The sequence below is a fragment of the Lepidothrix coronata genome, unplaced genomic scaffold, assembly GCF_001604755.1.
Source record: "Lepidothrix coronata isolate B3197 unplaced genomic scaffold, Lepidothrix_coronata-1.0 Scaffold12, whole genome shotgun sequence".
In the NCBI taxonomy this organism is placed as follows: Eukaryota; Metazoa; Chordata; class Aves; order Passeriformes; family Pipridae; genus Lepidothrix; species Lepidothrix coronata.
The window spans coordinates 2,995,389-3,019,958 of record NW_016690192.1 but is presented as its reverse complement, the minus strand read 5'-3'; the positions used below and the strand labels follow the sequence as shown (position 1 = coordinate 3,019,958).

The following is a 24,570-nucleotide window of genomic DNA, read 5'->3' as shown; positions in this document are numbered from 1 at the left end:
AAATTGTGCCTTAAGCCAACACACGTGGCTTTGCTTCTGATCACTGCCACATTTGGCTTTCTGTCCTGTTGTTTGTTTATTCTGATGCATCAGAGTTTGGGGTTTTTTCGGTCTCAAACATAAGTGGGCAGAACTCATTCCTAGAACATTAAACAAGGAGCAGGCAGGTAGCTTAACAACTGCCAAGCAGGAAAAACTCTAGAGCTTTTGAAGGAAGACTTAGAGAAAACATATCCAAAGCCCAACAACGCTGTAATGTCTGAGACAAAAATCAAAATAATTCCTGTGCTTCAGTTAGTTGGAAACACAAAAAGGAAATCGTGTCTTAAAAACAAGATTAATTCAATTTCCTAAAAATTAAATAAATTCTTCTAAAAATGACATTTTTTTTTTTTGTTAAAAATATAAACCAACCAAACCTAAACATATTTGATCAATTACAAAAATATTTATGTCACAACAACCAGGCTGTTCAAAACCACACAATGATTCACAAAGGTTTGGGAAACTTAAAGCGTAGCAGCTGGAGTGATGATTTAATTCCACAATCTGTGTGAATCAGGTTTTCTGTAAATTAAAAGGATAGATTCAGAGAAATGCAAAGGCACTCGTTTGAGTCTGTATGGTTTGGAAAGTTATCCATAATAAAACCATTAAAATACACAATAGCCCAAGTTAATGGTTACTTGTGTGCTGTGTACTTCATTATTGCCTTTTATTACATGTAAGTAGGGAAGTATCTCATGTAAGCTTTTCCTAAAGACACAAAGAAACCTTTCAATGGAATTTATTGCTTGGCAAGTTTCTCGTTGTGGTGCTGTAAAAACCCCATCAACTAATACTTATAATAACTGGGGTAAGGCTTTATATGTAATGTAGAAAATTATTACCCTGTGGAATTAAAATGGAACTGCTGGTTCCAGTTGACTGTCAGATACTTTTTCAATCTAAGCAACAGAATTCAACTAATAAATTACAACACTACTTTATAAATAGCTACAAATCATTTCCCCAGTGACTGAAAACCCCATTTACCCCGTGTATGTACTCTGTGTGCACGCAGGACGCTTTAGGGACGACTGAAATAAGATGACCTTCAGTGGCTGATCAAGCTGGGAGAGAGAAAATGAATTTGAAGTTGACAGTGAAGCACTAAGGCCATTCTTTGGGCTCTCCACCAGCCGGGCTGTGAGCCAAACATTCAGCAGGACTTCGGAGCTTTTAATGTGATCAAGCCCGAGCTTTTCATTTAATGGAAACCCAAAATGCTTGTTCTGTTCCTGTTCAGTGCTGCAGCACCTCACAAGCTACAGAAGTGACCATCAGAGGTGCCTTTGCAGGTGAGCTGAGATGTGCACACAGTCACAGAATCGTTTAGGCTGGGAAAGACCACCAAGACCATCGAGTCCAGCATGTGGACAACACTTTTAATGACCTCATTCCGATGTGGCACCACGGCCCAGGAATGTGCAAGCCCAGAGGCTCAGGTGTGCTGCAGGAATGGCTGTAGCCTGTGGCAGGGATGGGATGTGCTCCCACGGAAGGAATACAGGCGGTGAGTACGTTCTCAGATCGTACTTTCTACTTATGTTCACACCAAACAGCAGGAACAGCTGCTGCTCGTGGAAAGGCTTCCCTGCTCCTGAGATTGTCCTTTCAACTGGATACGTTTTCCAAATGGTGAAGCCCAAAAAACCAAATTCCAGAGCACATCAAGAGCACCGGTTGGATACTGCAATAGCTGTTACGCAAGCAGTGCAAAAGAACCCCAGTGCTTAAAACAACCACCAAGTATGTGAAAATAAACAGTGACTGTAAATTGAATTTAAATTGCATAAGAGTCAAATATTTCAATGGGGTTTGTTATGATCTTATTAAAAGGTACACGATTTTAGTTCAGCTCTCCAGTAATGTATTTGTATTAAAATTAGATCAGTGCAACAGAAGATGAACAAATAGCCAGCCTGTATCATTTAATTCATTGACAGCACAAAACCATTGGAATATTCCCTCCTGAGATAAGCCCTTCTGAGATCTGCAGAGTTACGCTAAAAGCTCCCCTCTGCTTAAATTTCAAAGCAAACTGCAAAATCCCAAAGTGATTTGGAAGTCCACAGCCCAGAGTCAGCAGGAGAGCTGTAGCCATCTAGACTGTCAAAGCCTTGCAAGGCCATGTGTCTGTCAGCCTCTCAGAGCTGCAAAACCTGTCAAGCCATGACAGACATTTTTCTTTAAATCATCTCAACTATAGAAAGTCCCAGTCTAGCCACAGCCCTTACAAGACTGAGCTTTCTACTGGATTCCTACTGAGATGAAATTTGCCCATTCCTTTGGCAAAAAAGATTTTTGTAGTGGTGGTGAAGCCAGAAGAAAATGAAATAATTCTTCTGTGCAAACACAGATTTTCTGGCCAGAGCCAGTAACTCTCATTCAAAACCAAGTGACTCAATTTTAAAAATGCATTTCTGGACCTGTGTTATATAGAAGTTCTCCTCAATTAATTAAAAACACCAAGAAAAGTATGGTGTTAGTTTTCAAAACTTTAGCAAGTTTCGGCCTTTTTGATTTTTCCAAAGAGTTTCACCCTCCTTTCTGAGAGGCTGTGACTCTGAACCCCCAAAGTGAGCCCATGTGGCAGGCACTGGGCTAGAATGAGCTGCTGGATGATACAGAGACATGGGAGGGCACGTGGAGACACTGGCCAGGGACTAGGCTAGGAAGGGAGTGCATTAAATGGTTTATTGTAGGATTAGACCTGTTTTTCCATGCTTTAAGGTTTCCTTCATTCTGGAAGGAAATCCCCCCCTCCCCGGGGCAATGGCAACAAGAGAGTCCCAGAGCAGCTCTTCTCCTCCCAGCATCTGAGCTCAGCGTGTTCAGACAGCAGATTCTGGGTCTTCCTCTTCAATAACTAAGGAAAGGCTTCCTTTCACCCTATTCCAGGTGTCCATGAGTTGTCAGCTTCCTCTCTGGCACTGGGAAGGGAAAGATGCCTCCGAAGGAGGAGGCAGCATGTCCCAGGATGGAATTGAGGAGGCACAAATGGACATCAAAATTCAGACAACGTAAATCCCTCCCAGGACATCTCCTGGGACAAGGAAGGCTGAGCCTGTGCTGTGCCAGTGTCTTACATCCCTTCCTAAACAGCCAGGGCTCTTTTCTGAAACAGGGCATGACCTCCCCCAGCAACCTGAGCAAACCTGGTACCAAAGAAATCCCTCTGAACCGTTTGCCCTGAATATAACCCAAACTGCTGAATTGCAATGGGCTGAGAGAGAGATTTTTAAAGGTGTCTGAACACACAAAAATGAAAAAGGGCATTAAGTGGGTTTTGTTTGTTTGTTTTTTCACAACTGCCTTAAATTGCTTTAATTTCATCTCCAGGGTTTCATTTCCTTCTGAGAAATCCTCTTAGGTGCCTATTTGCATCTTCAGGCACATTCTGCAAATCTGGGCTATATTGCATAATGAGTTTTCTCTCCTATCTCTTTCAGTTGAGAACCACACATTTGCCTAAGGAATTCTCTGTGGAGCTGAAATCTGTTAGGATTATAAATACAGGCTGAGCTGGGAACAGGCACTGGAAACTGCCATGAAGACCATGAACAGAAAACAGTGATTCTAGTCACACGAGATACCTGATATAGCTGGCAGGAAGGCAAAGCTAAACAAATGCAGGTTTACATTTTACTATTTAAAGAATAAAATATTCAACTTGAGTTCCATTAACACCTGTCAGGACTTTGGTACATACTCAAATCCACATTTCTAATTTTACTGCTAAATAATCCCAAACTTGGCAGTTGGAAGGTAAAGCAAAATACCCAAGCTAAACATCTGAAGCAAATTGTAGCTCTCTGGAAGAGCCCTTCTGCTATATAAATGAAGGTCATATGTACAAATGATTAGAAGCTTAAGGAAATATGTCTTCTGCTTTTCTAAATTGATAACATACATATTGCATTAATATTCCCACATCAATTATTGGACACGTTCCCTGCTGTAAGAAAAACGCCTTTTTTTTTTTTTAAATAATAATCCCTTGGAATAATATTCTTATACCAGCACAATTAACTCTTGCCACGCAGAGGGGAGAGAGGTTGATTTAATAAACTACATCCAGAAAGTGTCAGTCCCTGGAGATGCCACCACCACCTGGGTGCACCCTGGTTTTGGGGGGTGGTCAACAAGATGCAAGAGTTGTCCTTTCTCAGGTGAAAAAGGGGCAGAGGTGACAGGTCCTGGTGGGGATGGGCTGGGGGGAAGCAACCCAGATACTCTGCCTTTGGTGTTACTGCCATGGCAGCTGCACCGATGGCAAACCTGGGAGCTCTGGTTATTTACCAACAGCAAAATAAACCCAGCAACAAGACTCCCGAGACACTTGTTTCCTCTCTGCAAGGAGCAGCTCGTGCTTGGCAGCAGGCACTGGACAGGGTCTGACCCCAGTAGGGTGGAGGACCCCCAAATGCCCAGGCCCTGCCACAGCCCCACAGCTGAACTCGCACAGGGTCAGGGCAGTGCTGCTGCTGGTGACAGTCACCCCTTCGGCTGCCACTAAGCCACACTGGCCAGAAAGAACTTAATCCCAGGGCTCATAAAAATACTTCTGAAACACATTTTTTTTCCTTTTGAAGTGCACCAGATCTCACAAAATACCAAGTATTTTCCATAAATGTTCCCAAGCTAAAATACACCTGAAGTCATCTCCACGTGTCTGGCGAGGGGATAACGTATCCCATTACACCCTGAGCACCCAGTGCATGGCTGGAGACCCCCCTTGCCAAAGGGAGATGGTCTTGGCACAGACATGAGAAAGCCCAGCTCTGGTGCTCCTTGCTGAGGATGGCAGAAGAGTCACCAATTCATCACGGCTGACACTGAGCACAGCAAGCACAAAAATGCAAACAGTATTTATCACTTCTGACAGATTCCTCTATTTTCTGCTTTTTATTAGCTGACAAAGCCAGGCTCTTTTTGCCCAGAGACAAAAGTCACTGGGCTGAGGGGTGGAGGGGGGAACAGGGGAATTATTTCCATTGAGAAACACTTCTGTATTTTTATCAAGCATCAGAACTGCGACAGATCACAGTTACGGTGACCTGTTACAAATTACGGTGCCACTTCCAGATTTTGCAAGACCGTAGCTTCAAATCCCATGTTTTCTTGTCCCAGTGGATGGAGGTGTGTGCAGATTTACAGGAAAAGCTACTGGAAATCGCTTGCCTATTGAACACCACCTTCCCTGCACGTTGACAGTCCTGGACTTTTCTGCTATTTCTCTTTCTCACAAGAGGGAGCTCCGGCTCTGGAATAACGGTACGAAAACGTCCTGCCCGGACCCTGCTTCTCTGCTGCCTCTGAAAACGCCCATCTCTGTTCGAGGTCAGGCTCACAGGGCTCCGTTTGCAGTTAAAAAAAAAAAAATCAACAAGAGCTTGAAAATCAACATGAATTTCAATGATCAAAAAAGTTGCCACTGTTATCAATTTCCCAGAATTTTCCTAGCGAATTCAATGGTTTTGAAAAGTGCCAGGAAGAGTAGTGATTGTCTCATAACTTTTGTCCCCTCAAAAATCAGATGGGCATTATGGCTGAGCAACGACATCTGATCATTCAGAAGTAATGAAATGGAATTAGACAACAAGAATACCAATAATCTTTATAATGTCCATTATCAGTATCTTCCTGATGTGAAGACCCCACAGCAAATCCCAGCTAAAGTAGCATTTTGCACAGACTTTTGTTTAACCCCTCTCTCTATCCAAGTCCAATCCTGTCTCCTACCCAGACTCTTGGCCAAACTGGCGTCACCAGAGGATCGTATGGGCACACCTTGGATTTCTGTGCTGATCTCATTATTCACAATATTAAGAAAAAGTCCCCTCCCAAAGGGTTTCCTACTAGTAACAGCTCTCCCTCTCAGCTCTCCTCCTTCCAGCACAACCCAGGTGGCCCCACACAGCCGCTGCACAGTTTGGGGGCTTCAAAATAAGTTATTGCAACACTCAAAGGCAGAGAGTTTATGTCAGGAACACTTCAGCACCCAGAAAACTCAGCTGGTCCAAAACCCAACACCGAGACTGTGTGTCCTTGGGCTCCCTCTGCTGACCCCAGGATTATTTACAGATCCAAACCCATGAGGTTTTGGATGACACATGAAGCTCTCCTATCACAATGCTGTCTGTAGTATTTCCAGTAATCCAGACATGTATCCCCAGGCTGGTACCAGGTGGATAGGGCTCCTCTGGGGCAGGGGCAGAGGAATGTGCTGGAGACTCCTGTTTTTTAGGGAAACCAAACCATGATGGGCCCCACACATGACCCAGACAGGAGCAACTGCCACTCACAAACCTCAGGCTGCAGTGACAGGAAAAGGGTCGTGCAGCTCAAGGCTTGGAGCCCTGGAATCTCACTGGATGAGGCCCCAACAACTGGACACCCCCAGGCAAAGTGGGGCCAGGCTGAAAATCCTTCTGATTTACTGTAAACGACAGCTCTGTCTCAAAAATATAGATCTGCAAGGATCTTCTGTGACCAGCAACCCAAAGACCTTTGTATTTGTCTAAGGCTGAGGTAAAGAAGGCCTGAAGGCTGCGTGGGGTCTGCACAGCATCGAGGAGCCACCTCCCAGCCCCGCGTTCATCCCCTGCACTCGGAGCTGAGCCGGAGTAATTAAATGCAGCACAGATCTGTGACAGAGTGTGAACAGGAATATAAAAAAGATTAAAAGGCGACTGTGGAAAGCTAGCGTGCTCCTCACATAATTAAAACAAGTTGCTCAGAGGCTGCTGCTGGCCTGCTGGCACAGAGGCTCCAGCAGGTTTGCAGGCTGGGCAGGGCAGCAGTGCCGGTCCCAGCGGCGGTGCCGGAGCTGGCACAGGCACCCGGAGTCACCCGGGCTGTGTCCGGGTCCTGGGCACCTCCCTGCCTTCCCTTCCTCAGCACAGCCCCAAGCAATGTGCAGTCTTGCTCTGCCTCAGTTCCCCTCCACGTAAAGCATGTTAACATGCTCACTCCCAATTTTAGAAAATGATTTTATATCCGTGGATTAAGGATTTTATATCCACGGATTAAGGGTCTAAAATTATCTCACTGACTTCCCTATCCAGCTCAGCTTTGTTTAATTAAGACTCTGATTAACTGCAAGAGGGAATATGAATTTGGTGCTAGCTAAAGGTTTCCTCAGACAATGATAAAAGTCTGTCTTTAGAAATATCCATTTTGTTCACAGTCTATGGCAAATACAAATGCAGTACAGTCTATTTAATACAAATTTTTTTTTAAATACTATTAGCACCACATAAAACCTTTAGCCATGCAATAGATTCCCTCTAATCCTATTTTATTTTCTCTAAATATTTTATGCTATTTCTATGAAACATTTATTATACAATAAATACAAAATATTTCACTGCAGCAATTATTGCTGAATTGCCATTTATATTAGACAGTTTCAAACACTATAATCAATATAGCTACATTCTTCTATATTATGTCAGAAAAACATTGGTTTAAAGAAACTTTCAAAATACTTTTTCTTTTTTTCCCAATAAAACTAATGCCTTACTTCCTTTCTCAGATCCATTTTAAACACCCAGCAGATTCCAACAGTTACAACTTAAACATTTGAAAAAATCCAAAAGAAGGAATTCACCATTTCCCTAAACTTAAGAATATAAAAAACACATGTCAACATCTAAATAAAAACTGTCAAATACTGAACTTTTTGCCAAAGTGGTTCTAGCAGTTATAGAAAATCAAAGTATATAAAAAAGGGTAGAGTTCCCTTTGGGGAAAAGAAAAAAAAAAAAGTTCTGAGTTCTGCAGCTCTTACTGAGTCACTTTATTCCCCTCCCAATTTTAAATTTTAGGGGAATGATTTTCTAGTATGGCTGAAAGTCCCTCGAACAATCTTTACTTAGGGATCACAGTGGAGAAAACAACTGCTCCCCAGCAGCAAACAGCAAACACACAAACCTGCCTGGCCACCCCTGGGGACTCTGTACGTGGCAGAGCCTCCTGTGTTGGGTCTCCGTTTTTTGCTTTTCCAGAGGTGGAAATTCATCTGTGGGGAACATCAATAGAAAAAGCTGGTTGAGGAGTTCAAGTGCCCCTTGAAACACAGTGACCATTCTGCCATTAAAGCCACTGGCCTTCATTATTCCAGCAAGAAGGAGAAGAGGCTGAAATGGTCAGGTAGGTGATGGATTTGCATCTTTTGCTGCCAGGACTAAATTTCTTTATGCTAATGTGCAGTTTCCCATCTTGTAAGCTGGCTCTGACTTGACTGCACAATGAGTAACAGGAGGCAGTGCCAAGTATTTCCCTTCCAACCACCATCCTGTGACAGCAGCAGTCAACATTTGCACTGGAATTCAGTATTACAGCAAGAATGGAAAAAACCTCGTCAGGGAACAAATTAGTTTAACTGAAGAAATGTCCCTGATCCATTCACTGCCCCAAAACAACACAACTTTCTCTCTGATCCTCTGCATACCCAGTCCTCCCATGAAACCTTGTTTTAAAACCAGCCCAAGTGGGACACAGGAGTTTTGATGCTGAAGTTTTTCCCTTGAACTGCTTAGCAAAGTAATTTGCTTTTCAGAAACTGGTGGTGCAGAGATGAGATGAAACTCAGAGGCAAATTATTTTTAGTGAGAGAAGTAATTAAGATCATGAATGTACCTTACTGCACACGTGCACTTCTATATTTATGTTCCTTTTTGTACCATCTAAAAGTTATGCCTGGCACATGTACCTTAAAATTAAATGCTGCATTATTTCTCCAAAAGAAACCATAATGGTCCTTTGTAAATAATTTTATCTACTGTTGAGCATTTTACTAGTTTTGCTATGTTATACTATAGCATTTATTGTTTTACAAGTGTGAGCGTTCTCTGGTGGGAAATGCTGTAAAAAAACATAGAAACTGAAATAATTTTTTCATCTACTGAATTTATAATAAACGTGGGACTCAACAGACAGTTACTCAAGCTGCAAGACATTTGGTTTGTGTCAGGGGAAACGGGTTAATCAGGACAGCCTGCTGTTCTGCACTGGCTAAACTGAGGGAAACACACACAAAATTAAACCTCTTTCCCTCTGTCTATGGGATTTTACAGCTAATGCAGTTTAGCAGATCTCCCAGCGCTCCCCCAAACCTCCTCGCTGATCCTTTAGGGATCATGTCCCAGGAGAGCAAGGACAACGTGCCTGGACAAAAGCATTTCTCAGCTCTGGGGATTTGCTCCCAAAGTGTCTGTGAGCTGTTTGGAAGTCAGTCCTGCTGGGCACCATCCTGCACTGGCTCTGCAATCTGGGGGACAGTGTGATAATCTTCCCCTTTCCCAGGACATCCCAGGCTGAATAGTTCAAGGCACTGAATGAGCTCCTGGCACAAAATCCCACTCACAGTCTGATGGAGGAGTAGGGCACCAGGACACAGCTCAATGCCAACTAAATAAGGTTTCACTTTCACATGTACTTTACTTCAGCCCTAAGCTTTTCTCTTCTTTAAAAAGCAAGAGATACTTAAATTTATAAACTGCAGGTACTTCCCCTGGCATTTTTGGCATTTTTGTATGCTGTACACAGTCAGATGGCTTCCTACAGTTATTCTGTCTTTTATCTCCTCTTTTCCTTGCCTTTTTTTTTTTTTTTTTGCCTTTCCCCTTCAGGCTCCTAATATTGCTTCACCTTCTGGGCATTTTCTGCCCTCAACGTGCTGGTGGTTTAAGCTCTAAGTCAGCAGCAAGTGTTGCTCTCTGAAGAGTTCAGAGTCTAAAAATGCCTTTTAGTAGGAGCATGAGTTTTCTCATTAGCACTTGTAAGGTTCACTGTGCCAGAGGGACAGTGTCACAGTGAACAGAAACCAAAATGCTCACAGCCCATCTCTGCCAGAGTGAAGGGTACCTGTCACCTGGAGATACCTGGATGTCCTACTTAGGGACACTAATTAACAACCAAAAAAACTCATTTGAATTTTTGGGAGAGTTTGTTCTCCCTATTGGATCTTGTCATGAATGCAGTCGGTGAGACATCTGCCTTGCCTGGGGGCAAAGAACAGCAGACCAGGGGCCAGAGGAGGGCTGGTTCCCAAATCCAGGGCTCAGCATACCAGGACAAGCGTATGGGGGACCGCGGTTTGGATAGAGCGCCCGAGGCACAGCCCCAAGCAGGGATTCAGTTTTAATCTGGGTCTCTGGAAAAGCTTCCTCTCAAGTCACTGTGCTGTCACAGGGGGATACATCCCCCCTCTTTCAGCAGCACACATTTTCCAACATTTCGTCGACTTCTTTCTGAAACAGAAACTGTCATTTTTATGTGATCTCTCCCGGTATCGTTAATGAATTACCAACACTGATGTGGCATCTTACCGGTTATGGTGCTCCTTACTAAAGATTTCAGATCTCATTTTCAACTTCCTGCTTATGTTTATTTAATTAAACTGATGACTGATTTCAGGGCAATAGTTGTTAAATGTTATTTTCCAATTCCCTTTTAGATATTTTGCTAATGAAAACCACACTACATTAATGGTGTACACTACAGCCTTTGCTTATCCCATACAATATACTACATTTACTTCACTTTCATTGCATTTAATATTCCTGTGGCCCCTACCTGAAGCAGAGGTGACCTTTTGGAAGGCTAAACACTCGTAATGTGAATAAACCTCCTCCTCTACAGCAGCAGATTTGTGTGGGGTTTAGTGAGAAATGGGTAACACTTGCACAGATTGTTTTTCCACATACAAATTATTATTATTAGTACAGACAATAATTATTACCATAATGAATAGTTTGAAAATTAAAAAAGTACCTCTGCAGTTCTTTGCCATTGGCCTTGTAGGGATTTTGGCACTCTCCTGATGCCACGGGCAGGTGCTGCAGGTCAGTGGTCCCAAGAACACTGGGCAATTCCCACTTTGCTGGCTGGGGGTCAGAAGCCAATTTATAAGGTGTCCCCCAGGGTTGTGCAGCTGCATGAGCTTCTGGTATCCCACTTTTCTCACTCACTACACATTCAGCAAGGGAAAGACACAGTAATGCATTAAAACACTGCTGGAGAAGAGCTGTAATATTCACCTGATTATAATTATTTCTCTACATATGTACAAACACTCTCAAGCATCACTTTACCCATCACTTCAGATTACCTGGTCATGTCTTCAAACAACTACTTAAAAATAACAGTTAAAGTCACTAACTATTCAAAATATCAAAACCAGCAAATTTTGAATGCTCATCTGAGAAGAGACAAGATTGGCACTGGGGGCAATACAAGAGGCAATTACAGGTAATGCAAGAGAGATGGAGGAAAAAAGATTACGGATATGTGGAAGGAAGTCAGGAACTGATATGTGGGAGTTTGTGATGTCTACTAAGAGTTTTCTTTGATGAATATATTATTAGACAACATTTAAACACAACTTAATAATAGCTGTATGTCAAAATTATCCTAAAATGAATTGCTTCCAGTCTAGCAAGTTAATATTAATTTAAGGCCAATGATTCAAGAAAGTTTCCAGAGACGATGTGGAAAGATTAACAACATTGCTGAAAATGTTTTAGTGCCGTGATACTCTTCTAAGTTTCTCCTCAGTGGAGAGTCTTTGAAACAGTCAGCAGTACAATATGGCAGCTTAGAAATGCTCCTTCAAACAGGAAAAAAAAAGACACAACCTGAAGAAGGTGAGAGATGCATTTGATACTTGTGTCTGTTTTCACACTGGCTTCTCAAACTACCTCAGCAATAAGCACTAGATTAAGTAAAGCCTTACAAGTGCTAAAGCTGAAAGGTATGGAAACCAAAAGGAAAGGGAAGACAGTTTATGGCCTCCAGGCAGAGTTAAATTCTGGCAGATTAAACTGGAGTGAAAACATCTTGTCAATTAATTAGTGCCTTTATTATTTTAACTGACACTCTGCTGCCCCTGAAGGTAAATAGTTTTTAAAGACCAAAACAGAAAAGCAAAGCTCCTCCCTGAAAACCCAGTGGGCAGATTTGGCTGAGATAAAACTGCAGAGGCTGCTGAGCACCAGTGATTTATTGGGAAAGGAACAGACAGTGCAGGACATAGAGGGGCTGGAAGGAGCGGGACATGCCAGAGGAATTGTCCTAGCGAGGACCTGCTCATCAAAGGCAGGGAATGTGGCCTTCCTGATGCAGGAAGGTGAGCTGTAAAATAAATTGGAGCAATTGGAAGTAGCCAGAGCAAGCAGAAATGCAGGGTCTGAGTGGGAATTGTCCAAAACCTGAAGGTAACAGAAGTGACACTGAACCGTATTGTGCATTATTGTAAGTGCAAGAGCCAGCTTAGCAGCAAGAAAGATACTCCTACAAAGTGGGCACCTGAAGAGCCATCCAGAATGACTGATCATTGCTTCCCAGGCAGCCTGCAACAGAGGGCTGTGATCTAAGACTGGGGTTTTTCAAAGTTTCTTTAGACACAAGTTTCCTGAAGTTTGTTCAGTACGTGCACAAAATGCACCCAACACCAGAACCCTCCAGAAAAGAAAAGGCAGGTTCTGCAGACAGTTTTTCAGAACATGACACTCTCCTCCTGTGTTTGTGTTGAACTAACTCCCAGTTTGGTGCTGGGGAAATTGAGCTGCTGGAAAGGCAATCTTTCTTTTAAGAAATACAACCAAAATCTTAAAATTTATTTTTAAGCGATTACATCATGATACTTTAAAAGAAAGAAAGAAAGAAAGAAAGAAGACTTTTAACCCCAAGGTCTTGGCCAGCTTGCGTTCTGCCTCACCAAAAGTTTCAGCAGAAGTGATTTCTCCTGGGCTGTTGGATGTGTCAGGAGGGGGGAGCAGCCAGCCCCTGGCTGGCAGGGATGCTCCCCTCCCCACGGCTGGCAGCAATTTGCCCCATGCTCAGCAGTTTTGGGCCTCTAAAGTGAAATGAATCAGCTGCAAAACTGGTTTAACAAACTGGATAAACCAGGCTTAAGGCTGCACAGACACCAGCAGCTCCAGCAGAGGCACTGGGTGATGACAATGCTGGTAACAGGCTGAGAACTGAGAAGGACAGAAGAAAAAGGGATGTATCTGAAAGCCAAAGAGAAAACTCTCAGCAGGGTAGCTTCCTTGCTGGAACAGCAGCATTGGTGTTTGGAGCCAGGGAAAAGCAGGAACACAAACAGAAGCCCCAGAGATGGCTGCAATGCTGTGCAGAAGCTTGGGGGGAAAGGTGGGAAAAGAGACAGAGCAGCCTCACAGAGGGAAAATCCAAAGGGATGAATCCAAAACACAAGGAAATGCAGTGTCAGTTCTCTACCAAGGCTGGCAACAGGTTACTGTGTGCATGCTGCCAAAAGGAGCAAATGAACTATTTTTCATTGAAAACAATAAAGTGATGAACAACACTAAGGAAGCCTTAGCTCCTTCTGCCCAAACAAGACTCCACAGAACCAGATGCAGAACAAACCTCGAGGTGATATCCAGGCTGGCAATGAGCTGCCTTGGCTCTCACCAACCTGCTCTCATTTGAGTCTAGTTCCAGTTCCTCTCTTCAGTCTTCTGCTGGTTTTGTTCATTTTGCCTAGATATTTTTCAGAGCAAAAGGATGGTGGTGTTGCAGCTGTGGTTTAACTGGGTCTGGAATTTGTGCTCCCCACACACTGCTGTAGCACAAAAAATTATTTGTGATAATGATATACAAGTGTCTTATGGATGATCCATCCCTGGCCAAAGATGAGGTGCAAACCTCCATTTTCAGGCTTCCAGATTTCTAAATAGCATCTGATAACAGTGAGTGATGCAATTGCCTTGCTTTCAATATCCCAGAGGGACAATCTCCAGCAAGCCCACAACTAACTCCACTTCTGACCATGTGAAAGGGGTTTTGTTTTCTGTTTTGTAGAGTTTTTACTGTACCTGATGGAAAGCTGGGCACTAAGCAGGACGTGCACAAAGGCTGGGCTGCACAGTAACATAAGTGAAGTCAGAAGCTCAAAGAAGCTTCAGCACATTCAGTATCCGAGCCTGGGCTCGTTCAGTGCCTGGGTACAGCTGTTACACAAGCAGACAGTCAAGTGCAAACACTGAGCTGTGAAGTGTCTCACTACTTGCCAGGTCTTCCCACTGTGCAAGAGTTTGCATCACAGTACATTTAATTACAGTGTTTTGACTAGAACCAGCTTTTTCCTTTCAGCCAAGCAGAGAAGTAACAGAGTAATTAAAAAAGTAATGAAAACTCAGTAAAAATTCCTTGAACCAGGGACCACATTCAGTTGTGATTTCAAAGAGCAAGGAAGACTCCTGCTCACTGTCATTCACCAGGTTGTTAAAAAGTTTCAAAAATGAAATAAAAGTTAATGCAAGTTATGAGGTTTATTCTTTTGTGTGAATTTTTAACTATCTTTCCTATTTGAAGCACAAGTAGGGAGCACAAAACACAGTCAGAGCAGTAACCCAGAGAATTTCATCCTGTGGCTTACAAAGTTATTTTGTGCAAAAAACCATGTTGGTGTCAATGGAAGAATTTGCACAGACAGAACATGTAGGTGACAGAATTCAGACCCAAAACTTTCAGATATTGGTTACACTTACAGGTATCTGCTTTGCAGGAAAATCTTCCTAGGAAGTGTGGCTGATATTTCAGCATGCCAGACTCACTGCATTGAAAAGCAGTGAAGAAAGCTTCCTTTCATGGCATCAGGAGGTGCTGAAAAGATGATGGTAATTTAAACCATCATCACAAAATGTATCCAGCCTTATGCAGATAGTCCCGTGAATTTACTTTTGCTGTCAAAAGGTTGTTTTTAAAATAAGCCTTGACTCAGGATAGCATGTAAAATAACATTTTAGACTGCAATTTTTAGGCAGTAATCAAAGTCCTATTCCTCATTTGCAAAGTCCTAGTACTTCAAAACGTTAATTTAGTCTAGTGTTTCTTTCTTTTATGGGAATTTATAAAATATTATATAGGAGAAACATAGCAATCAGGCTCAGCCCAGAAAATAAAGGGCTTTTAGGCCCTCTAATGAGTTGTGTAAGAACAGTGTACTGCAAAAAGTCCTGCATGTCATACATCTCTCCCTCATTGTAAAACACTGTTCTTAGATTTTACTGCAGCCAAAACAACTTCATCTTTTTAATTAAAAAAAAAGGTTTCTGATTTCACTACGCTTGTGTAGGACAAATATATTCTGAGTTCTTTGAAATCATGTTGCAGCACCAGTGAATTAAAAGAGGCAGGAGTGAAAGTGTATGGAAGGGACAGCCCTGATGCTCACTGGTGCCAACTGATGCTTTCTCACACGTCACAAAGTCTCGAAATAAAACATCATCTCAAAAATATAAAATCTCAAATTTTCCCAGAAAACAAACAGCATTCCACACTCCCAGAGTGCCTGGAGGAGCGTGCAGTCCTCATGTCTGCCATCCCCTCCCACTGCTGAGCACTGCTGGAGCTGGGGAGCTGACTTGGGCCTTTATGCATCACCTACAGCCCCAAAAGAGGGGCCTCAGCCCGTCTGTACTCTCACAACCCCGCAGAACTGCCCAGCTTTAGGTGACAAAGCCACCTCAGCTGTCAAACTGCTTTGCCTTCTTACACTTCGTGCTAAAAGTGTCCCAGCTATTTGTGACACGGGGCAGAGAAGTGACATAAAACAAACAGGATGTGTTTAGGACTGTCAGACTCCAAGTCTAGTAGCCACTGAATAAAGAATAATTTTAGTTTATGGTTTTGCATCTGTTCTTAGAAAAGATGAATTTCTGCCCATTTGGATGTGATTTGTTCTGTTTTGTTTGGTTTTTTTTAAAGATGAAGTGATGAATACAGCAGGTCAGAGTCTGAAGATACCCACACACTATTCCAAGTAAATGCTATTTGACTCGCTCAGCTGCAGTGAACAGCTTTTTCTAGCAGGGCTGGCTTCAAACACTGCACACTTGTAACAGGATAAATCCCACCATTGAAGAGGTTTAGCCCAGCTATGATTGTCAAAACCTGTCTATCACAAGATCTGCTTCTCCACTACTCAGAGAATTAACAATGAATATACTTTTTGACATGCTAAATAAGATTCGGGGACACTTAACAAGACTTGGCTAAAAAGTCCTACCTCAAGAAATATAAAATGCCAGCAATGTTGACACTGTATGACAAATTATATGTTCCTTAATACACTGTGTCACTTCATTCAGTTTTATAATTGGCATTGACTGTAGCTGAAATCTGATGCAAAGTATACAGAATTAACTGGCATTTGTTTTGTCCCTCAGCATTGTCTAGGCTACAGATCTTTCTAAATATTTACTAACCAGGGTGGCATACTAATTTTTCCCATAAAATATACACATCCACATTTGTAATGCTATAATTACTTTTTTTCTGTCAGATGATGGGCTAGCTGTGTACAGCCAGGGCGGATTGCAAGGGATGCCTTTAGAGTGCAAGCAAAGACAAACCTATATATAAAGATTATTGTACCCTTTGACTTCTGCCAACCTCATTGAAACTATTGAAATTGCAGAGTTTAATAGCCAGCCCATAGTTGCCCAGCTGAAAGACTTCCAAGGTACTACTTGCTCCAGGGAGAAGTGTCAGCAGGAAGTCTGGGCTCACACCAATTAAACCTCCTAGTCAATGCCCTGTTCTCATGCCCTGGATAGTGGCATGTAACAGCTCTTGTGGGCCTCTCCTCATGGTTTTGTCCAATTCCTAGTGGAATAACTTGGTCCTTTTGGTCTTGGTAGCATTCTGCCACCTAACAGCTGTACCCTGGGGTCTCCTTACTTTTTTCGACTGAGTTTATTTTGCATTTGCTGGCTCCCTGGTGATTAGGGTTCTGTGAACCTCTGTCACCTCCATTCCCACATCTCTGAGGACCCAAGTCCTAACCAGCCTCATCTCTCCAAGCATGGAAACACCTCTGTTAACATTGGCTACCTCTGGGTCGGCCTCAAGCCACAGAGAGGAAGAGTGGCTCATTCCCAGGAGTTGCCCTGGCTCTCTCCAGCTCCAGCTGCAGCTCCCTGTGCTTGAGGAAGAGTTGCAAAGATGGGCAACAAAGTGCTGAAAATTCCCAAGGATGCTGCAGGGATCTGAATCCAGGATACCATCTCCCTGCCCCACCCTGGTTCCCTTCCCCCAAACAAATCCACATCTGGACACAAATGACTCACTAATCCTATTAGAAAACAGCATTTCAGACCAGTGTTGTAGTCCAAGCTCCATCTGCATCCACAGCAATGCAGTTCAGGAGAGACCCAGATTTACAACAGATAAAACAGTGATGTAATGCTAATATGAAATAAGAATTACATCCTCCTATCTATATATACACACATAAATTTATAGATATAAAAAAATAAAACATATACATTTCTTAGAGAACACTGTAAACTCCTCAAACAGCCTCTCAGCAGCAAAATCAAAGCACACAGTTTGCACTTTTCTGGAACATTAAAACACCATTTCCTTCTAAAGAGAAGAAGTTCAGACCATGGTTGGCTTTATTTTCCCCAGAGCTGGTCAGAGTAGTTGTGGAGATTTCCAGAAGTCTTGGAAGCACAGAGCAATCCCTGGCACACCAACCAGGATCACTGCTCATAGGTTTGTGTTTGGACATTACTTTTAGAACCATTTCCAAGGATTTTCTAAGTGGGCCAGAGGATATGCCAAACAAGCGAAACTTATTACAGACTCAAGCTCCTAGCATGAGAATTACTTGGAGGGGAGAAAATCTGCACTGGTTTTAATTTACAAAAAACAGAAACAGCATTTTGGTTTTTATTTTGGTTGTAGATATATTCAGGAATTAGAATTATTCATATATATACATATATATACATGTGACCTCTAAATGATGCTGGTTCTTTTTGATGCAAGTGACAGCTCTAATGTTTCTTAAACATAATTTTCTTGGCCAATGTGCACTTATTTCCTCAGCTTTTTCCCATGCAGTCATTTGTCAGTTTATACTTTTTGGTAGTGCCAAATGGGGAAATGTTTTGGAGGGAGAAAGGCATGGATTATCCAGGCTGGATTATGTGACAGCCAGCACGTGCATCAAGCCACATCCAGGACATCTCCCCAGACATAAAAGAACCAGCAGAAGATTCCTGGGCTGTGCTGAGTGTTCATCTCAGTCCTACAGCCACACCATGCCATCACTATCTTTATTTATTTTTTTTTTTTTATCATAATCACTTGGGCCTCTGGGTAATTGGAACAATTAGGGTGATTAATTGCATGTTTGCAATAAAAACAGAAGACCAGGGAGGGTTACATTACAGGCTAAATATTTTCAGAAAACTCTATCAGCTGGTAGACATAACAAATGCGATCAGTTCAGTGCAACATGAAGCTGAGCACATTGTGCAAACTGGTTTGCTCTGGAACTCGAATCTCCTCAAAAGAAGCCAAAGTGTTTAAAAAAATAAACGAAGTCAGAGTGCATAGGGGGAAAAGAAATATTGACATGTGAGGCTGCCGCACTTCTAACACAAAGAAACATTGTTTTCCCTTCGGTCCTTTTATTGTCTAAACAGAAAGTGCAAAGCACAGGAGAAAGCGCACAACAAGGCAGGGTGCACAAGGGAAGGTCGGGAGCTTGTGCTTGGAAGCAGTGAGTTACACTGAGAGGAAAACTGGAAAAGCAAGCAGCAGGATACCTACGGGACTGACACATCCCCCACTGCCAGCGAGAGGGCAAACTAACCTGCCTGCCACTACGCTCGACACCAAGGATTTTGGAGAGGGGCTTTGAACCCAAGAACAGAAGATATTCACAATGAAAGTTTCATTTGTTTAATCCTCGCTTACAAATCTGGGGTTTCATCCTCTGCTCATCAGTATGCTCCTGAAGTGCTTCAATACAGCTGTAACCAGACCCTCTTTCTGGATTTCTTTGCAACCACTTGGGTCTCCAAAGACCGACTATAAACTAAACAGGGCGTGAACACTTACTTACATAGACTTCCAAAGAAGAAGAAACAAGAGCCAAGAACAGGCACTGTCCATCCCAGCCAATAAAGCTGTGTCAGCATATGGCAAAGCACAAAGTTCCCTGTAAGGGAGAGGGTCTCCACAGCAATGCCAGTCACGGCTCATCTATCACAATGTTGTTATCATGGCCATCATCTTCCAGGATGTCTCCTGAAGAACAGGACCACTCCAGCGCTGCATGAGGAGTTCAGGAGTGCTCTGCAGGAAGGTGCAGGTCTCTGAGCAGGGCTGACAAGCAGGGCAGGGCTGCACACCAAGTCAGGCAGAATTCTGCCAGCTCAGGAGCCACAGCGCTGGCCACCATCAGCAGAGGGATGTCTGCCCTGTGCTCCACACAGACATGCCCAAGTCCAGAGCAGTCTTTAACTTCATGTACTCTATAGGATCTCATCCATGTGCTCACCAGTAACGAGCCTTATCTTTGGCTGAGCCTTTACCAGGCTACTCTGTGAGGTGCACTATCAAATTCCTACATAAACAGAAAGCCAGCTTCTTATATTGCCCACACTCCCACATACCTGCTTGGTTACATGGAGAAAGTGAACAGTGAAAGGTTTTATGTTCCACTTGTATGATTGGAGACTTTGTGCTTTAACACAAGCACCGGGGTCACAGGGCAGGAACAAGGTGTTTTCTTTCCAGTCAGCATGAACTGACATTTATTAGATGAGGGGTTTGTTCTATTTGTTTTTAGTCAATTACATTTTAACTCAGTTCAACAATGCTGGAAAACCTGACAAAATATTCCAGAGTGTTCAATCAACAAGAAGGTCATGGACAAATGTCCAAAATTTAAAATAGAAGCACATTGCAATGAAAATTCGTTCTGCATCGGGGAAATCTGCGTTACACATTTCTCTTTAGCTGAGAAAAGTCTTCTCAGAGAAATGCCAGTGTTTCTCGTGATTAATTATTGAAGAAATTGGCTTTTATTATTAATTTAACTGTGGAATTTTTGTCAGGCTCGTGAAACTGCCAAGTCCTCACCTGTTTAAGAGAATAAGCAACATGCACGTGTAAGAGGAGTGGAGGGCAGAGAAAGAGTGCTGAGGGACACATCAGTAATATTTCTGTACATTCCCTTCAGAAGAACCCATATTTTTCATATGGGTTTTCAGGTTTCATCACATTCAAGTAAAACAAACAAACAAAACAAAGGCAAAATTAAAGGTTTGGCTTCTCTGCAGTCAAATGTGAATCTGTTATCAACCCCAAAGAGGTTAAACTCCAAACTTCTGAATGCATTTTCCTGCATCCTCCCTTGTAGCCTCACTTATTACAAAGGGGTAAGTAGAAGGGACAGGCTAAAAAAAAAAAATGTATCTATAAACTACAAATTACAGCTCTGAATTTACTTCCTTTAGCAGGTTGTTACTTTCAACACAGACTTGTACAGGGGAAGAAGCATCATTCTCCAGCTTAGACAAGCTTTGCATTCAAATTTCCAGTTTGTTTATGAGGATATTAACTTTGGTTTGCTCACTGCAGAAAGGGCAGAGAGAGTCACCCTGAGAGCTCATTTCAATGGCTGTACAACAGAATGAATGTTTCCACTGCCATTTTGGTCACTATCACTATCAAGAGAAATGCTTAGTCCTTTAATATTTCTGCACTTAATTCACTAGTTACACAGGAAAGTGTTCTGAAGCCCATGGAGCTTTGGCTTCATGTTTTACCATGGTCCAGAAAAATTAATATAATCAACAAGCACTGGTTCAGCGAGAACTTCTGCAAACGTTAGAATCGTTCATGAAAATTTTACTAAAATGGGTATTTTAAAAAAATGCAAAGCCATTTTAATTCAATTCTCACTTATTGTTCAGTACACTACTTCTTACACATTTGTATTTTGTAAAATACTTCTCAGCAAGGAACGGAAAGCTAAAAATGCCACTTTTCTGACAAGACAGTTTTGTAAGCTGTAAAATACACAGTAATCCTGTTTAATGGGTAGCATTCTAAACTAGTGAATAAAATTTGCTATTTGATCTTGCTCACACATACATAAAAAATGCTATGGGAAAAGATCTTATTTTCCCAATCAGGATACTAAAACCAGCCTCTCAAACATGAGCTTGGTTATGTTAAGACACGCAGTACCTATTCACACAGGTAGTATTACCTGAGGGTACAGCACTTTGTGGAGAATTAAAAATTAACTTCTGATGATCCAGAAATTATCCCTAGAGAAAGATGTCAGTCTGACCTCTTCATTTCAGTCACTGCTCAGGCTGAACAATTTTATCACCAGTCACTCAAAACCTACAGATTATCCCCTCTCAACACAGTTTGATTATTCTACTTGCTGAGCAACCTGCTCTAGTGGAAGATGCCCCTGCCCATGGCAGGAGGGTTGGACTACATGACCTTTAAAAAATCCCTTCCAACTTGAACTATTTCGTGATTCTGTGACAAGATGTAGCTCACTTATACCCAAGTCAGGTACTTCTGACTGCATCAGTTCTGCATGTGTTTTCCAAACAGTGACTCATTCCTGCTCCTACTGAGAAACTGCTCCTTCAACATCATCATGAGTGTTTTATGCTTTTAACAAGGATCCTATTGAAAATGATAAGTTTTTTTGAATTTTCATTCCAGAGTGGCACTGCTGGGATATTCTAGCTAAACATCACACACTGTCCTTTGCCAGAGATACTCACGGTTTTGCTTTTGGGATCACGTGTTGCTTTTCTTCCATGGAATGAACATCTTGCAAGGTTCTGAGTCTGAATTCCAATCACAGTTCAATGTACAATTTCACTGCATTTTTGGGAGCTAGCCTGTGTTTTTGTTGCCTCTCACTGCACATCTTTCCAAAAGGAACTAAATCAACTGGGTGAAACACTAGCCCTCCAACCACAGTCATTTTCTTTGCAACTTTCCAGTTTTTCCATCAAATTTATTTCTCTCGACTGAGGCTCTCTATTAGTCAGATGTAGAAGATTTATATTTAAGAGTACAAAGTCTGGTATGGACAAAGTGAATCTTGTAGAACTGCTGTGCTTGAATGTATCAGAAGACAAAATGTAGGAAATCACATTTGAAATACATTAAGTGAAAACTGAATTATGACCAATCCTAAGTAAGTCTGTGTGTCTGCTACAAGTTCCCCACTGGGTCTTCCTAAGCTCTGAGCTACTGCATTTCCTCTAGGTCTCCATGCTGGAGATCCCACTCCACTGTGATACATTCTAGCTCTTTTTCTGCAAAGGTTCTTCATTTCTTCATTCTCTCACTGAAGTCTGAAAACGAAACACCCTTTTTCTAGCAGGGAGGTTTAAACCTTTAAGAGAAAAAAACCTACACTTTAGAACTGCCATAGTTATAACATGCTGCTCTAGAACACTAGCACTGGAGACATCATGCAAACCAAATCTGTACACAGACTGTACTTCCACAGGATTATAATTCAAACAGCTCTCAGACATCACAAACATTTCAAGTCCAAAAAAGGTCTGTAAAACCACTGATTTGACAAAACCAGGGCAAGAAGAGAATTAACTGCCTGATTTTACTCAGTGGGCCCAAGGTCAGGTATTGAACAAAGCCTTCCTGACTGAGCTTCAACAACTATAGCACCCTGTCCCATGAATCACCCACTAAGAGCTAGCTTATTTAATGTCTACTTAGAATCTGCATGATTTAAACACTGTCATAATCACTAATCAATTTGACAAGCTTGAGATTAGAAGGGGAAATCTAGAAACTTGGTATAAAAATATCTTTGACCGATCCTTTTCCTACAGTTACACAAAGAAGTTAATTTCTTTATATTACTATATAAATACCTGTAACTCTCATGCAGAGAGGTCCTCAAAAACAGAGCTTTAAACTGAAGGTAACACAGTCATACTGAAACAGTGTGGACAGTCCTCACAGCACAACAATCTCTTGCCTACAGTGACCTTTCTTATAGTATTAGGTCCTTTCACCTGACAGATTGAGAGTTGGTTACCCTAGAAGGCAAGTGCCTTCCTGAGCTCCAGTCTATTCTGTGGCTCCGAGAGCAATTTGGACTATCTATTGCACAAACAGACATTTCACTGGAATTTCTTCAACACAACCCACCTGGATTTTTTCTAGAGAAACTTGCTTGTTTTAGACTGAGAGTAATGGAAAATTCACACCACACTGCTGGCAATCTGTTCCACTGGTTAACTGTCTTCTTCTAAAGTTTCACTTTTGAACTTGGAAGCTGGTGTAAACAAACCAAATTAGTTTAGCCAGTAAGAAGCACTGTAAAGACATAAATTGGTCCGAAAGAGTCAGATTTCATTTGACCTTGCATCGTCTCAGACTGAAGAAGTTCAGCATGAATAAGCACAAGTCTCACAGGGCTGACATTAGGGCCAAAAATCCATCATAGCTAAATTTAGGTCCAAGGAATCCAAAGCCACGAATAACTGTGTTCAATTACTTAAAAAAATAAAGGTATTTTGGCTTAAGTCTTAAATGTTTCCTGTTTTTAAGTTACATGGGTTTTTTGTTGGGTTTGGGTTTTGGTGGGTTTTTTTCTTTTAGACTTCTCAAATGGTAAAAATAGTCTGAAAGCAAGAACTTTCAAAATGGATATCAAGTATAAAGGTGCATTAAGCATGGGTAACATGTTTACAGGCCTGATTTATACTGTGAAAGCCAGTGCCATATATGCCTTCCAAAACTTGATTTTAAATTGTAGTTATTACTTACTATGTAAGCCTTTAGCCTGAACTTGGCCTTCTCAGTAAGGACTTAGATATAGCCACTGATGAAAGTTACACGTTTAAGTTAAGCTACTACATAGAAATGTGCGACGTGACTGAGCCAACACACACAAAGCTCCCTCGGCCTCTCCTGGCACAAGCAGATCGAGGCGTTCCGGGAACTCCCCAGCCCTGCTGTACAAGAGCTGTGGCGAACTCCCCTCCTGCCACCACCACCCTCCTGCCACAGGCGAACCCCTTCCTTGGAGCGTTGTGGGTGGGGTTTTGCTCTGCACCGGTGAACAAACACCAGCGTAATACAGGATAACCTTCTCCATGCAGGTTTTCCCCTCAGCGCCGCCAGGGCTGCAGTAAAGCAGGTGCATTATATGGGGCAACCCAGCAGCCCTGCCCCAGCACGGAGCCATCGCTGCGCTCTGCTCGAACCTCCGCCCACGCGACACGCTGGGGAATTTCAAGGGAATCACTCCCTCACAACCAGAGCCTTTACCTGTTTGATCTGTGGCGTGAACCAACATTCCCTTTTCCCATGGAAAGGGGGAGGGACCGGCGCCCACAAGGAGCCTGGGCAGGACCCGCCAGAGCTGAGAGTCCGGTGCCTCATGAGACGGGAGCGCCGCCATCACCGCGGCCTCAGCAGCGCCCCCCGCTCCTTGTCCTCCCCGCTCCTTCTCCTCTGTAAATCCCTCCCAACGCTCCAAGGAAACAAGAGCTCATCTTCCTCCATAGTATTCTCTTTTGAGTACCCCAGATGCTTTGCTTCTCTAGGTGCGATTTGTTGTTTCTCTTAATTTTCTTTGGAGGTTTGGCTCTCTGATTCATTTGTATGCCATCGTTGCACACTGGCCATAAAAAAACACTGCCAAGTGTTATGAGGGAAAACAAAGCACAG

At 42.5% G+C, this 24,570-nt stretch overlaps 1 long non-coding RNA gene across 1 annotated transcript; it reads right to left on the bottom strand.

Annotated features, from left to right (window-relative positions):
- Positions 1-7,708: 7,708 nt before the first annotated feature.
- LOC108492739 lies at positions 7,709-24,445 on the bottom strand. The gene is made up of 4 exons (XR_001873205.1): positions 24,169-24,445; positions 23,044-23,170; positions 10,825-11,020; positions 7,709-8,068 (listed from the first exon to the last, which is right to left on the bottom strand). It is a non-coding gene; the product is annotated as an uncharacterized LOC108492739 (long non-coding RNA).
- Between the last annotated feature and the right edge of the window lie 125 nt (positions 24,446-24,570).